Below are 16404 nucleotides of genomic sequence, written 5' to 3'. Positions count from 1 at the left end.
AAATCCACTCCTCACCTTTACTTCCTCCAGTTCTGCTGAAGCATCTCGGACCAGAACGTCGACTGCATTCTTTTCCATAGTTGCTTCTGGCCTGCTGAGTTCCTCCAGCATTTTGTGTTTGTTGCTTGGATTTCCAGCGACTGCAGATTTTCTATTGTTTGCGGTTTACTTTCAGGTTCAGGTCGGAATTTAAAACACCACTGGCAGCCACCGAGAATAAGTGATCAGAAAGTGTAATTTGAACTCTTAATTATGGGTTTCAGCAAAACAAAAGTGTTTGTCTGCAATTCGTAGGCAAAAATGTCAAATAAAAGCCGAGCGAGTTTTCAGACCCTTCTGCTGACGTCTCTGCTATTATTTTCTTCAAGGATTCCCAACCCAGAAGCTGCAAGAATCCTTGTAGTCTCCACAGACTGGAGCCACTGGATCATCATGAAATCCCTGCTCCTGGAACTGGTGGAGAGGGGTCACGATGTGACGGTGCTGAGGAGCGACAGTTCGCTAAGGATTGATGCAACATTCGAAAATTTCACCATGGAAACTATCCGTATTCCGGGAGGTCAGCCGCACGCTTCTTATACTGAGGAAGAGATTCATGATATTATCTTCAAACTGCTGTACGTGGAAGATGGTTTCCTCTCCAGCATCCACGCTTTCCGGACCTTATGCATCCTGTACTACATCAATATTGAAGTGACTTTTCCGTTCATTCAGGGACTGTTCGAGGATCGCGCTTTGATGGATCGGCTGAAAGCTGGAAGATTTGACGTCGTTTTGGCCGACCCTTTCCATGCAGCCGGTGCCATGCTGTCTCATGTACTTGACACACCGCTGGTGTTTTTCGGCAGGTGGACGATATCCAGGGACTTCCACTTAAACTTCGCCCCGTCGCCACTTTCCTTTGTTCCCATGTTAAATTCACGTCTGAGCGACAAAATGTCGCTTTTGGGCAGATTGAAGAACGTACTGATATATGGAATGGCTAAATTCATAAACAGCTTCTACATTTACCCAGCTTACAATCGGCTCTCTCAGCTTTACCTCAGTGGAGACATTACCGTGGAAGAACTTTATCGAAAGGTTGATATCGTCTTAATGAAGGTTGATTTTGTTTTTGAGTATCCCCGGCCGACCATGCCAAACCTGATTTACATCGGAGGTATCCAGTGCGGTCCGGGTCGACCGCTCCCTGCTGATCTGCAGCGATTCATGGACAATTCTGGCGAGGATGGCGTGGTGATCTTCTCCTTGGGAAGTGTGGTGGACATGCTTCCGCAAGAAGTGGCGAGTGAAATCGCAACAGGACTGGCCGGGCTTCCTCAGAGCGTGATCTGGCGGTATATTGGAGAACTACCCTCAACATTGGGGAAAAAACACAAAGATAATGAGTTGGCTTCCTCAAAATGACCTGCTGAGTCATCCGAAAACAAAAGCATTCATCACTCACGGCCGTGAGAATGGGCTTTATGAGGCCATTTTCCATGGGGTTCCCGTGGTTGGTATTCCAATACTTGCTGATCAATATGATAACCTTCTGCGTCTCAAAACCCGAGCAGCAGCGGTCATGTTAGAATTGGCTCACATTAAAAGCGATGATATTTTCCATGCAGTGAAGACAGTCATCGAAAACCCTTCCTATGCAGAGAACATGAAACGATTATCCGCCTTGCACCGGGATGTTCCAGTGCGGCCAATGGAGCTGGCTGCTTTCTGGATTGAATACACAATAAGGCACCGGGGGCTCCTCATCTTAGAGCCGCGGGTAATGATCTGCCATTCTATCAGTACCACTTACTGGATGTGTTTACCATTATTGTGGTTTTCATGGGGCTTTTCCTTTATCTTGTATTTAAATTACTTAAAGCATTATTGGTCAAAGTGTGCTCGGGGAGGAAGAGGAAACTGGACTAAATGAACGAATGAGCTGCGGTAAGAATAAGAGTTAGTTCATTATCTGCTTCCCCGTTCGCAGTGCACCAGACTTTGTTCTCTCTTGTCAACAGACAAATAAAAGATTAAGCAACAAACTCTCCGGTTCTTTTTGTCCTATTTCCAAATACATCCAATAATCCACTTATCAATTGCAAGTTTGAATTTATTTGATTACTCACTGCTCTTTAAGTAGGCCTGAGCTTTCAGCGACCTCCGTGCCCCACCCCTCAACTTTAACACGGATACCTGCTCAGGCTGTTCAATACTAGATGGGAATACAGTGAAAATCCCTGCCCTCCTCTGGTGCTCCCACCGCTATGAATTATTCACTGCTCGGAGTGTGATAGCTGCCTTTGAGGCCGACAAGAGCGCCGGGTGGGGGATTGTGGTGCGGGGTGGGAGCTGTGGTGCGATGGAGCAGTGCTACAGCGCCGGGGTTCAGAGTGGCCCTGGCTGGCACAAGCCATTCTTGGTTTGGCATTGGATAATCTATATTTTGAGAGAGTGTTCGGATCCTACGCTCACACTCATTATCCTCTGTTGGATGTATTGAAATCTGCCGTCTCGTCTTCTCGCTCTATCTATGTTCACACAGCTCTCCCCAAGACTAGGCATTTTTAAATTATAACAAGCTTAGCAAAGAATAATCCTTTTTCACAGCAGTAGAGCGGGCAGGGTTCACACCAGATGCCTGATGCTACGTTACTATCTGTAACGCATCCCTGATTAAGTAATACCAGATATTACCTTTTAATTTCCTTTTACATTGACAAATCTGTCGAGTAAAATAGAAAATTATAAAGCAATTTAATATACTTAAAATTCTTAAAATAAATATCAATTAAAACTCCATCACTTATCTGTTACGCACCATTACCTGCCTGTGCCAGTGAACGGGGTTGCTGAATCTGTGCCGTGCGTATCGAGAACGAGGAGCCATGGCAATAAAATTCCAAACAAAAATTGAGACATATTAACTCTGAGATTTTTTTTTGTCACGAAGAGACTACTTCGAATCTGAAAATATCAGAAACATATTTTTAAAATACATCAAGTATTAGAATCTATCAGAAAATAATTCGGAAATTTGAAAGTTAAGATGGATAGATTTTCATGAAACAAACAGATATTGTAAAGGTTGGGATTGAGAATTGGAATAGGATTGCCGATTGTCCGGCCAGAAAGATGTAGAATTTCACTTGTCCAGCCTGTTTTCAGCATTTGTTTGATAAGTAATGATGTACACAGTATGCGATTAATGAACTACAGCAGACTTCATAGACCGGAGCAGCACGGCGCAGGGACTTCAGCTCACGTAGTTTGCTTCGAATACCATACTGAAATAAATCAATTTTCTTCTGCCTGTACGTGCATGTTACTTCATTCTGTGCTTGTTTCAGAATCAGAATTAGAATCAGGTTTATTATCACCGGCAAAGGGACAGAATTTATTCCTGAACACCTGAGTGTGTCCCTTCAGGTTTTTGTACCTCCTTCCACACGGTAACAATGGGAAGACGCATACCTTGGGTGGTGGAGGTCCTTACTAATGGAAGATGCCTTGGATACTATGGAGGCTTCTACCCAAGATGGAACTGACTAATTTTACAGCTTTCTATAGGTCTTGCAGCCCTGTGCAATTGTCAGCAACCCCTCCCCCTCCCCTATACCAGGCCCCTATGTGCAGCCTGTCGTATGCCTCTCCACGGTACATCCATAAAAGCTTTCGAGGGCTTTAGGTGACAAACCGAATCTCTTCAAATTCCTAATTAGATATAAACGTTGTCCTGCCTTCTTACTACCTGCTTCGATATATTGGAATCAGGCTACATCCTCAGAGATCTTGACACTCAGGAGCTTGAAATTGCGCACCCTCGCCACTTCTGATCCCTCTATCAGGATTGGTTTGTATTCCTCGTCTTACCGTTCCTGAACCAGCTCTTTTGTCTTACTGACATTGAGTGCAAGGTTGTTGCTGCGACCCCACTCAGCCAGCTGATATATTTCGCTCCTATACGAACTCGCATCTCTATCTGAGATTCTATCAACCATGGTATTTGAGCTATACCTAGCCACGCGCTCGTGGATACAGAGGGAGTAGAGCAGTGGGATAAGCATACGCTCCTGATGTGCGCCAGTGTTGGTTAACAGCAAGAAGGTGATATTATCACCATTCCGCACACATTTCTGTGTTTAAATACTTTTAAACACGAGTATCATATTTGCTTCCATCGTTCCCATTCCACCCACGGCAGCGTGTTCCAGGTACCTACCGCTCTCTGTGTAAATCTCCTTTAAACAGTCTCCCTTCTCCTTAACTGCGGCAACACGTTTGTCTCAATTATTTTGCTAACTCAAACTATCAGTTTAGAGAGCATGTTTGCAAACCTGTTCTTCATCCATTCCCAAACCTCTGCATCTTTACCATTATTACGTGACCGGAATTAATCTTTATTCTCCAAGAATGGCCAATGCAAAGTTTTTTAAAGACATGACTCTTACTCAATGGCCCTACAAACCAGATGCCTTCTTTACCACTGTATCTACGTGTGTGGCCAATTTCGTGGGATATGGCCTAATACCTAGGATCCCTCTGTATATCGGTGCTGTTAAGTCTCCTTCCATTCTGATACTATTCTTCTCAAAGTGCTAAATCTCACGCATGCTCAGATTAAATTCTTTCAGCCATTTCTCTGTCCGGATCTGTAGTCAGCTGTAGCTCATTTTAACCTTTTAGTGGCCTGTTACACTGTCCTCAACTCCGCCAATCTTTATACCATCGAACAAATTACTAACCCACTTATGTACATATGCATTCCATTATTACGGCGCAACCGAACTGACAGTAAAAAAAAATCATTAAATCTAACTGACAGCATAAATAAAAGCACATTTGCTGGGGTAATTTGGGTTAAATTATCGCCACAAACAACGAGGCGGCGAGCGATGGCCAAGCGCGTTTGCGGGAGGAGCCGAGGTGGTGTATTGCAGAATCGATGCAGATGGACTGATATATGAGGAGAGGAAAAGACGGAGCAGTGAAATTCGGATACCCGTACAATTGTCCCGGCCAGGAGGATGGATCGCTCTGGGTGCCAAGATGAATTGCAGTGCATGAAAATGGCTTCTGGGTGGGCGGCGGAATCTGGGCCGGGAGCAAGTACCCGGGTGGCGTGGATTAGGCCCCGAGTCCTTCGCAGTAGCTGGGTCCTAGTGCGTGATTCGATCGCTGTTCAGACAATTGAAACGCCGGACCAAAGCGGAGGTGAAAGCCGATCTTTGGCTGTCCGTGATGGTCACTCCTCTCTTTGTGGCCCTGAGGTTATGAAGACTATACCATCTGTTCTGCTCCGAGCCCGCCAATATGATGCACTGATAAGTGAGGCCGTGGGCCTACACCAGACTGCTCCGAGTTTCAGGTCTGAGGACTCAATTTGGTTGCGAATGTTGTTCGCTTTAATTGTTTGCATGATTTGTGGTTTTCTTTCCTTCTTTTTGCATAAGCCAAATCTGCATCCAAACTGAGGTTACTGTGGATCACAAGCACCCGAATCTTCTGCAGCAGCCTACCACAAAGGGACTTGTTAAACAGATTCCTGTAATCTGCGTACTACCCTACCCACAAAACACCTTCGTCAGCACCTAAATACACTCATTGAAGCCCAGGTCTAAACAAAACTGCCTGAGTGTTCTCAGTTAGACCTGAATCCAAACCTCTCCAATCATATCCCTACCACTGATGTGAGATTGACTTGTAAATAAATTTCTGCACTATCCATATTGTCCTGAATGAATAACAGAATAGAACTCATCAGACCACCTGGAACTTGTCTTTTGTTAGTGCAGTTACAAAATCATCTTAAGGCCTCAGCAATCTGTTTTCATGCTTCTTGTATTTATTTATGCTGATATTTATCCTATCAGACACAAAAGCTGAAAGTAAATTTATTATCAAAGTACAGCTTTGAAATTCATTTCTTTGTGGTCTTAACTCAATAAATCCAATAACCATAATAGCGTCAATGAAAGACCGTAACAACAGGACGGACAACCAGTGTGCAAAAGACATTTAACTGCAATTACAAAAAGAAATAATAAATAAATAGATAGATTGATAAGCACTAAATATCAAGAACATGAGATGAATGGTCCGAGAAAGTGAGTTCATGTGTTATGGGAATAGTTCAGTGATCGGGGGCTAGTGAAGTTGAGTAAAGTTATCCTCTCTGGTTCAGTAGTCTGACGGTTGAGGGGTAATAACTTACTGAAGTTGGTGGTATGAGTCCCAAGGCTCCTGTATCTCCTTCCTGATGGCAACAGCGAAAGGAAAGCATGACTTGGAATCTGTTCCGTGTAGATGCGCTCAATGGTGGGGAGGTCTTTACCGTGATGGACTGGGCCGTATCCAGTACTTTTTGCAGGATTTGGCATTTAAGCGCATTGGTGTTCCGGTACCAGGCCATGGTGCAGCCGTTGAAAATACTGGCGGGCCTCCTTCATTGATTCAAGTTTAGTACCTGGTTTTCATGTAAATTTGCCAGACTCAAAATCCTCTGACCTGTCTCTCTGCAGATGGTGGACCTCTGGTTGGGGATTACGCTGAATGATTTTGTAGGGACTGCTGTTATATAGTCTGCGACAACCGTAGTTTATTTATTTAGTTCCACAGATCAAAGCCCAGTCCATAGACTCGAAGCAATCCCATAACCGCGGGTAGGTGATGGACATCAAGTGATCAGACTTCCCAAAATGTGGTCTGGCCCTGGTACAGGATTTTGGGCAGGAATTTCTTCAGACAATCCTGATTGAAATGCCCGACTGTGATTTGAAATGCGCCGTGCTGCACTGTTTCTTCTTTGGTGATGTCATCATGCAGTATCTCATGTGCCTGATGGTGAAAAGTAAACTGCGGTCAGGATCATGGAGAGGAACTCTCTCAGTTAAATAGAACGGTTGGTATTTGATCGTTAAGTGTTCAAGTTCGGGGGAACAAAAGTATGACAAAACTGGAACACCGGATCACCACACAGATTTTATCATGAAACACACACCTCTAACATTTCCCTTTTTAGAATCAGCAAGCAGTCCATCCCGAGTCTCAAGAAGCTTTCAGGTCTGATTGCCGTATCTGGCGCATTCTGTGTAAGCCTCATCTCGGTAAAAGACAGAGTACAACTGTGTTGCCCTTAAGGCATTTGTTTAGCTTTATAACATTTTCGCTTTAGTAATTCGCTTGCAATTATTTTCTAGTTAAAGCTACGGTTGATAACTACGTTGCAGTTGTTGAAGGTAAGTTTGTTGTCTGTGATGTATCATGGCATGCGATGATGTCACGCCAGGTTTTGCCACATCTTGTGGGAAAATGCCGGTTTGGAGAAACGGGAAGGCGGAGGCTTGTGTGTGCAGGATCAGCACAAGAAAAGTTTCATTCTATGCACTAAGAAACATCATAGAAGCAACGTCGTAAGTTAATATGACAATTCCGTTAAAAGTACCGATGGTTGATAGTTTATTTTCTTGTACTATTGAAAGCGTTGCTGTATAGTTTGTGTTGAACTGTATTTAAAGTTGTTGATGGCGTAGGTAGGTTCTGACTGTATGTTGGACTTTAATGTAATATAGTTTGTTGTAGTTTTACTTTTACAAGTATTTATGATGTAAATGTGATGCCAAGAAGGAAACAAATACTGTATATATTTTGTATTGTTTTACCAGTTTTCACCATACGTTAATGCGGAAGAGTGAACAGTAAATGGTTAATCTTACTGCGATCCTTGCCTTCATTGATTACGGTTTAACTCAGTGTTTAGTTCAGAGTTTCTACACCTACATGAGAACACTACAACAACTCTCATTTCCCTTCGATAAGCAATCTTGTCCTCAGGTCCTCAATTTTGTTCTTCAGCAACTGCACATTTGCTAATACAGTGGTCTCTGCTTTGCAACCTTGCTTGGTGTCCTCCCAACACCCCTTCCCCCTCTATCTCCAATCTCCTGCTTCATTTTCCATCGTTGAACCTTCGTCCGTTTAAAGGTGCAGTAATTGCCTGCTTTAAAGTTAAATTTTCCGAGTCCTTTAGAAGAACGTGAGTTCTGCACAATTAAAAGTAAATTTACTATCAAAGTAGAATTATGTCACCATATACAACCCTGAGATTAACTTTCTTGAGATAAATAACCATAATAGACATGATGAAATTCCGCACCAACTTGTGTGTTCAACCAGCAGGCAGAAGACAACAAACCGTGCAAATAAAGAAGCAAGATATCAAGAACATCGGTGTACTTGAAAGAGAGTCCATAGGTTGTGGGAAAGAAGGGGCGAGTGAAGTTATCTCCTTCAAAAGCATTTAGAATTTTCTAGCTTGATGTTCTGTAACGACTTATTACTGAATAAATAAACTGCTTTAAAACGTAAATGGGAAATGAATGTTGGGAAGTATCAACATAAGAAGTTGGAATAAGTGTTAGCCGTCCCAACCTCGAATCTACTGCACTTTTCATAAACTAAGAGCAGATGTTCTGTCTTGTGTCCACTCTCCCATATTCTTTGACTCTCTTCTTTGATCTCTTTGGATGCAAACTAGTATTAATCTTGAATATTCTCAATGCCTGAGCATCTACTACCGCTGTGATTCATACCATCCGAGAAATGAAATTTCTTAATATTATATTCCATATTTCTAAATTCTCAGAACTTCCTGTCATGGTCCCGATCATTAATCCCCAATCTTCTCTTAATATCCTCTGATTATGACATGATTTCGATCGTTAATTTCCCATTTACTGCTAATTCGCATTGATGACAGCACACCTGGTCCCCATGACGAACTGCAGTATAAGAACCACGGCGTCACAACCACGAGTCGCCAGTCCGTTGATCTTTTTTCTTGTGAGATGACTATGTTCCCCGACCCCTTAGAACCTTTGTTCTAAGTCTAGCTCCTGTTTCAAGGTTTACCTATGAGACTCCGTTTCTGAGTCAAGGATCCGCGTCAAGACTTCGTGTCAATGCTCTAAGTCAAGGTTCCATATCAGAGCTCAATGTCAAGATTCCTCCTGTTTGCTGCTCGGCGTTCACGCCCATGTAAGCATCTAGATTCAATCTCTGTGCCTGTTTCTGCACTTGGGTTCGCTTCCTTCGCCCTTGTAACAGAACGAACTAGCCAACAATGGACCCAGCGGTCATGAAGACGCTGCAACAAGCCCTCGCCAGCCAGGGCTCTCTACTGGGTCTGCACGATCAACTCTCCGGAATGTCGTGGAGAGACTCCATTCCCTGTCCGCTAACATAACGAAGATCTGTGACCAGGTGGATCGTGTATCCACTAATCTTACCCCATCCACTCCTAGAGCTCTGTCAGACCAGTCCGAACAGTCTGTAGTGGCAACCCCCCTACGTGTCAGCAAAAACCCCACCAAGAGCGCCGCACATACCTGAACCAGAACCCTACGCTGGGGATTTGGGTAAGTGGTGGGCCTTCCTGCTGCAATACTCCTTGCTGTTCGATCAGCAGTCATCCACGTACGCCACGGGCAAATCTAAGGTGGCTTATATCATGGGGTTGTTGCGGGGAAGTGCCTTAGCATGGGCTACAGCTGTTTAGAATAATCAGCCGGAGATTTGCTCTTCATTCCCCACCTTTATCACAGAGATGAGAAAGATTTTTGACCACCCCGACCGTGGTTAAGATGCCGCTAAGCGTTTACTCACCCTCTGACATGGCTCCCGCAGAGTCACCGAGTATTCCGTGGAGTTCTGGACCTTAGCGGCCAACTCGGGGTGGAACGACGAGGCACTCCAAGAGGTATTTTGGGATGGTCTCAGCGACAGCGTGAGAGACGAGTTGGTGCCAAGAGATGACACCAACAGCCTGGATTCCTTAATTTTCCTAGACACCAGGTTGGACAATCATCTCTGAGAACGCCATAGGGAAAGATCTGGTCGTCCACCACTATTGGCCACTCCACAACACTCGTTTCTGACTCCTGCAAGAACAAGTCTCTCTGTCCTCCCCCTGCACGAAGAAAAGCTCCCAGCCCGGCCATTTGCACCGCCCCGGGAGAGGAACTCATGCAGCTGGGACAGAACTGCCTCTCTCCCGCTGAGCGACTCCAGAGACTGAGAGCGGGTGAGTGTCTATATTGCAGCCATTCCGGCCATTTCCCTTCTACCTGTCCCCTTCGGCCTAAGAAGGAAAGCTCACCAGTAGAAAGTGTGAGCCAGACAACATTCCCGTCCGTTCCCAGAACCCGGAAGCAGACCCCGGAAAACTTTATGTTACAACAAACAATCCCTGCCTCTGTCAGCTCTAGTGGACTCCGGTACTGAGCGCAATCTTCTGGATGAAGACATAGCTTCCCGGGGCGGAATTCCTGGAGAAGCGTTGAGTATCCCTCTGGAGGCCTGGGCACTAGACAGCAGACTTCTGGCCCGGTTCACACACTCCACACCACCCCTGTCTCTAATTCTCTCTGGGAACCATCGGAAGCAGATACAATTTAACCTAATTTCTTCTCCTCAAGCTCCTGTCGTTATTGTGTACCCCTGGTTAAGCCGCCACAATCCCCACTTTGACTGGTCCACTGGAAAGATAGCCAGTTGGAGTCCGTTCTGTCACTCCACTTGTCTTCAATTGGCCCTCTCCCCTGTGAAAGTCACCGCGACCTCGTCTGTCACTGAAACCCCTGATTTATCCAAGATTCCAGCAAAGTACCTGTTAAGGATCCGGCCTGAACACTGGGTCAAAGGGGCTCTGCTGATAGCTCTGGACCACGACAGCCCTTAAATTCTACCTTCTTTCACCTGGCCATGTAGGCTTTGAACCAGCCCCTTCTGTAATTGGACTCTCGCCAATTTCCCACTTATATCCTCAATAGCACCCACCTGTTTCTGTTCTCGCTCATTACCCGATCCACTTAAACCCTGCCTCGACTCACACTCTCTGCCTGTTTGTCCCAGTCCTGAACTGAGTCGTTCCAGCCTGCTATAGTGACTACTGCCAACTGAAATTGTTGAATTCTGTGTTTCCGGATTCTGCCTGTTTGGAACCTGATTCTTGCGTGAAGCAACCGTAATCGTCTGCCCTCGCCGGACAGCCTTTCCCGGGTAAGACCTCCGCCTGCCATTCCGGCTTCGTGCCTGCCTCCTGGTGTTGAAAGACTGTTGCCCCTGTGGCTGCTAATAAAATCCTGGTAAAAGAACATCCATTGGTCTGCACTTGAGTCCTACCGCAACTGGCCCTTCCTGACAGTACCACTATCTGCGAGAAGTGTTCAGCAAACAACGGGCTCTTTCCCTGCCTCCACACCGCCCTTATGATTGTGCTATTGACCTTCTCCCTGGAGCCCCTCTACCAACCAGTTGGCTGTATCTCTTGTCTTGTCCATACTGCACCAACCGCCGCCACTGGGCTTTAAACGTGCAGGAGCAGTGTGCGGTTAAGTGCCTTGCTCAAGGACACACACACTGCCAAGGCTTAGGCTCGCACTAATGACCTTCAGATCACCAACCCAAAGCCTTAACCACTTGGCCACTCGCCTCTTGTGGAAACCAGAAACTTAAGCAATGGAAGCTTACATTAATGAAACTCGCACAGTGGGCATTATCCGACCATCATCCTCCCCTGTTGGCGCAGGTTTCTTCTTGGCAGGGAAGAAAGACGGTTTACTGCGCCCCTGGATAGACTACTGAGGCCTAAATAGCATAACCGTAAAGAACAAATATCCACTACCCCTTCTCAACTCTGCTTTCGAACCACTTCACGGAGCCACCTTCTTCTCCAAGTAGGACCTACAAAGTGCTTATCATCTGGTCAGGATAAGAGAGGGAGATGAGTAGAAGACAGCGTTCAACACCCCTCTTGGTCTCTTCGAATACTTAGTCATGCTATTCGGCCCCACCAATGCTCCTGCCATTTTCCAAGCCCTGATAAATGATGTCCTTAGAGATTTTATTAACCGCTTCGTGTTTGTTTATTTGGATGACATTTTAATCTTCTCCAGCAATCCTCAGGTACACATCCACCATGTCTGTCAGGTTCTGCAGAGGCTCTGGGAGAACAAAATATTTGTAAAAGCTGAGGTGCGAGTTTCACGTTCCTCCAGTCAGCTTCTTAGGAGACATGATCGAGTTCGGGCAAGTGAGGGTGGATCCTGAAAATAACTGAGCAATTCCAGCGATTTATGGGGTTCGCAAACTTTTATCGTCATTTCATCAGGGATTACAGCCGCATGCCAGTGCCCCTTACTCGACTCACCTCTCCTAAGGCCCCTTTTCACTGGGACCCCGAAGCGGACGCTGTCTTCTAGGAGATGAAGAGAAGTTTCACCTCCGCTCCCATCCTGGTTCAACCAGATCCCTCCTGTCAAATCATTGTGGAAGTCGACGGAATCGGCTCTGGGGTGGGAGCGGTCCTCTGTCAACGTTCAGGTCCTGACCAAAAACTGCATCCCTGTGCCTTCTTTTCTTGCCGGCTGTCCCCCGCCGAACAAAATTACGATATAGGGAATTGGGAGTTACCTGCAGTCAAACTTGCTTTGGAGGAGTGGAGGCACTGGCTGGAGGGAGAGGTGACTACGACAGTGTTCCCATGTGACAGGGGTAGTCCCGTGGCGAGATCCAGTGTTACGTGAGACCAAGGGCGGCTTGGAACAGGTTGGGGATGAAGCAATCCAGTAGGTGGTTGGTGGGAGACTTTTCCACGGACACAAACAGAACAGGCAGCCCTTCCTAAATGCTCTAAAGCTCAAGAAACAGCCGACCTTCTCATCCATCACATCTTCCACCTTCACGGGATTCCATCTGACTTTATTTCTGACCGGGATCCCCAATTCATCTCTCATGTCTGGAAATCTTTTTGTCAAGCTCTTGGAGCCTCGGTAAGTCTGTTGTCTGGCTTTCATCCACAGACTAGCGATCAAACAAAACGGGCTAACCAGGATTTGGAAGCAGCACTGCACTGCATAACCGCCAACAACCCGTCTGCCTGGAGCACCCATCTCACTAGGGTAGAGTATGCCCACAACTCCCTGGTCAGCGCTGCCACCAGAATGTCTCCCTTTGAATGCTCCGTCGGTTACCAGCCTCCTCTGTTCTAGGCTCATGAACTGTTCTGTCTAGCTCCTGTTTCAATGTTTACCTAAGAGACTCCGTTCTCTGAGTCAAGGCTCCGCGTCAAGACATCGTGTCAAGGCTCTAAGTTAAGGTACCATATCAGAGCTCCGTGTTAAGATTCCTCCTGTTGCTATTCACCGTTTACGCCTGTGTAAGCATCTAGATCAATCGCTGTGCCTGTGTCCTGCACTTGGGTTCACTTCATATGCCCTTGTAACACTTCCCCCTTGAATATTAAGTGATTTTTCAGTTTCATTGTGATTATTAAAAATTCCAGCAAGCATTGGCTCACCCTAGCAATCACTGGTACACGGATTGCAAAAAAATATAATTCCCCATGGCAAAATTAATACAGCAGGGGTTCTAAATCATCTTTACAATTGGTGCATACCTTCTTAGATTATGGGCACTAATCTTCATGCAATAAAGGACAGTATAACATGTATCTTTTTTACTGTCTGCTGTCCACAGGAAACGATGTTTACTGTGCAAGTATAATGAGATCACTCTTAACACTACACGTTTTATTCTGTTATTCCAAAAACCAATGATGTCCAATTCCCCAACATTATTCCACTTCTTCTGTTACGTACCCTGTAACTGGGTGTCTTACTAGCAAAGATAGAAGAATCCATTGGAGTCTGGTTCTATTTTCAAAACAGTGTTTATTAGTGAAATATACAAATCAATATCAACAATGCAAATATACAGATAATACACATTAGCAATACTAAACCTAAAAGTGTGGGTATAATAATAATCAATAATAAACAAGCTCTATCGTTGTCTAGGGGATAATGAATTATCATGGGAAAGTATAAAGTTCAGTTCAGTTCATGTAGGCTGAGGTAGTTGTTGGTTCATTTGTTGTAACCGTTGGAGGGAAGAGATAGAGAGAGAGAGAGGGCGAGCAAACAGTGACAGCTACAGTCAGTCAAACCTTCCTTTACGTTCTTGATCCGTCGATGTGTTGTGGCCATTCAGGTATGACCCTTCTGTCCTTTAGCTAGACCATTCTTCTATGGTGGACTTGTCACCCAGGCAAGGGTGGACACACACACAAGCCCCCACCGGCCTCGCTATAAACACTGTGAGTTAAAATTGACCAATCCTTCCTTTGGTCTCCGATGCCCCACACCTTCTTGTGGGTTCCAACACTTAAGCAGTGCTCACTAGTGTGTCTCCTGGTGTGTCTCCCCAGACCTCACTTTTATCCCTACTCACTGGGTCTCAGGTGTCAATCAGTTTTGAATGGCTTAACCCATCAAACCAGCCCACTCCGGCTGTCCACTGAGGAATTTTAATGAACAGAATGGTACCAAGTAAACAGCCCTCTCCAGAGCCATAAGTATTTCAGGAGTCATAATATGGTGGAACAACAAGTCTCTCTCTCCCGGTGTTATCTCTCCCTTTTCTGAAGCAAACGTTCCAGTCCCAGTATGTTTTTCCTTTTGTCTCTCTTTCTCTCTCATTAGCGGCGTGGTAACAGTAACAGTTTGTGTTTCTCCCGGGGGGAGGGGAACATATGGGCAACTCTGTACCCTTCTGCCCATCAGAGTTATTCATCCTTCGTAACACCCCCATCCTTCTAGGAATTTTCACCAAAGAGGAAAATTAACTAATACAGCATCTTATAGAATTACAGAATCTAACAAAAAACAGAAGTGTTTTTAACTACAAAGCAATACAGATATACCTTCAACTTAGCATCTGGATAAACAGTCAGCGATTACATTGTCACTTCCTTTAATATGTTGTATCTGAATATCAAACTCTTGTAGCATCAGACTCCAAATTAATAACCTCCTATTTTTTCTTTTCGTCAGCAAAAAAAACTAAAGGGTTGTGATCTTAGCTTAAGTGTATATTACAAAATGTGAACCAATACATATGTAATTATACTATAGTACATTACAAAAGTTTGTGTAAATAGGAATCTCTATTTTACAATCTTCCATGGTGTTTTCTTTATTATTTACATGCTTTGTCGAATTCCCTCAAAACCAGATCCTATTATTCAAAGTGGCATTTTGTCAACTGTTGCCCCTTTTCCACTTAACTCTCACGTGGTTAGCTTGCTAACCAGTGTAGAATAGGCTTTCACATACTCCTTTCATAGAAGTTATCTTATCATCAATGTTTTCATAACTTAGCCCATTTTCTGAACTTCCACACAATTCTTTATTCTTGAGCAAGTCATTAATTTTATCTTCAGGACCCTTCATTCTATTAGTTTTCAGTTTAACATCTGCAAGTGATCCCTCTTTGTCAAAACAACACTTTTGGTTCTGTCCCTCCAAATCACACCCTTGAATAACATTAGCGAGTTGTTTACCTTTAAATTCCAAAACAAACTGTAATTGATTCACAGGTACCTTGTTAACAAGTCATTGTACCTTCAGCCTGGTTACTGCTTCTAAAACCAATTCAGACTTCAAATTTTCTTTATTCAATTTAGGAACAACACTTTTCCCTTCAATAATATTCATATCACCACCTTTCATCTCCTCACTAGCTTTTAACACCCCTTCTAACACGAACAACTGAGAATTCTCACTCTCCACTGGTACCAAGGTTAACCCTTTCTTCACTGAACCAAGTCCATCTGACCCAAAAGAACTGCATTCCTTTTCAACTAAATCAGATACCTCAGACTTTTCCTGAGCTTCAATACTAGGTTCAGTATCCTGTAACTTCACACCCTTCACACCCTCAAACAGGACTTCTACCTCTTCCAGGCTTTCAATACTAGTCCCTTTTCCAAAGTCTAAGTTCCCTTGATCCTCCCAGTTACTCTCTGAGCAACTCCCATCCGGAGTAAACTCAACCCTGCTGGTTAAAACAACCTCATCTGCCAACCCAGCAGACTCCTTCAAGGTAATGGCATCCTTTGCATCTAGGACTGCCTTCATATCATTATCGGAAACACATTTAAATTTTTCAACTTCAAACTGCTCTGTCAAGTCAGACAGATCATCCGTGTCCAACCCTGGACTTTCTAACTGCCTTATCTGTTTCTCATCTTTACTCTGTGCCTCTATACATTCTCTCTTGGCTAAGGGTAGGTCTACCTCCTCTCCTTTACTCTCTTTCACCTCCCTATTCTCCGCTTTACCATCCCCTAACCCCTCTTGGTACAGGGTCGGTAAAAACGTCTCAGTCAAATCAACACTGGACTCATTTAAACCGTCTGCTTTCTCAGCCGCCTTTCTCGACATGCTGTGAGTGATCGCGCATGCGGGATAGATCTTAGTCTATGGGCGGGTCCTCAGCACTCACAGGCTTGCTTGTTAATTTCACTGCTGCACACACCTGCTAAATCGTTAACAAGAAGGACGTCCACGCCATCTCTCAGTA

At 44.7% G+C, this 16404-nt stretch overlaps 1 pseudogene; it reads left to right on the top strand.

Annotated features, from left to right (window-relative positions):
- Positions 1-300: 300 nt before the first annotated feature.
- On the top strand, positions 301-1911 carry LOC140736330 (UDP-glucuronosyltransferase 2C1 pseudogene; annotated as a pseudogene).
- Positions 1912-16404: the final 14493 nt, after the last annotated feature.

This window comes from Hemitrygon akajei, chromosome 11 (genome assembly GCF_048418815.1).
Source record: "Hemitrygon akajei chromosome 11, sHemAka1.3, whole genome shotgun sequence".
Lineage (NCBI taxonomy): Eukaryota > Metazoa > Chordata > Chondrichthyes > Myliobatiformes > Dasyatidae > Hemitrygon > Hemitrygon akajei.
Note: the sequence above shows the minus strand (reverse complement) of the source record. Positions and strands in the feature narration are given on the sequence as shown.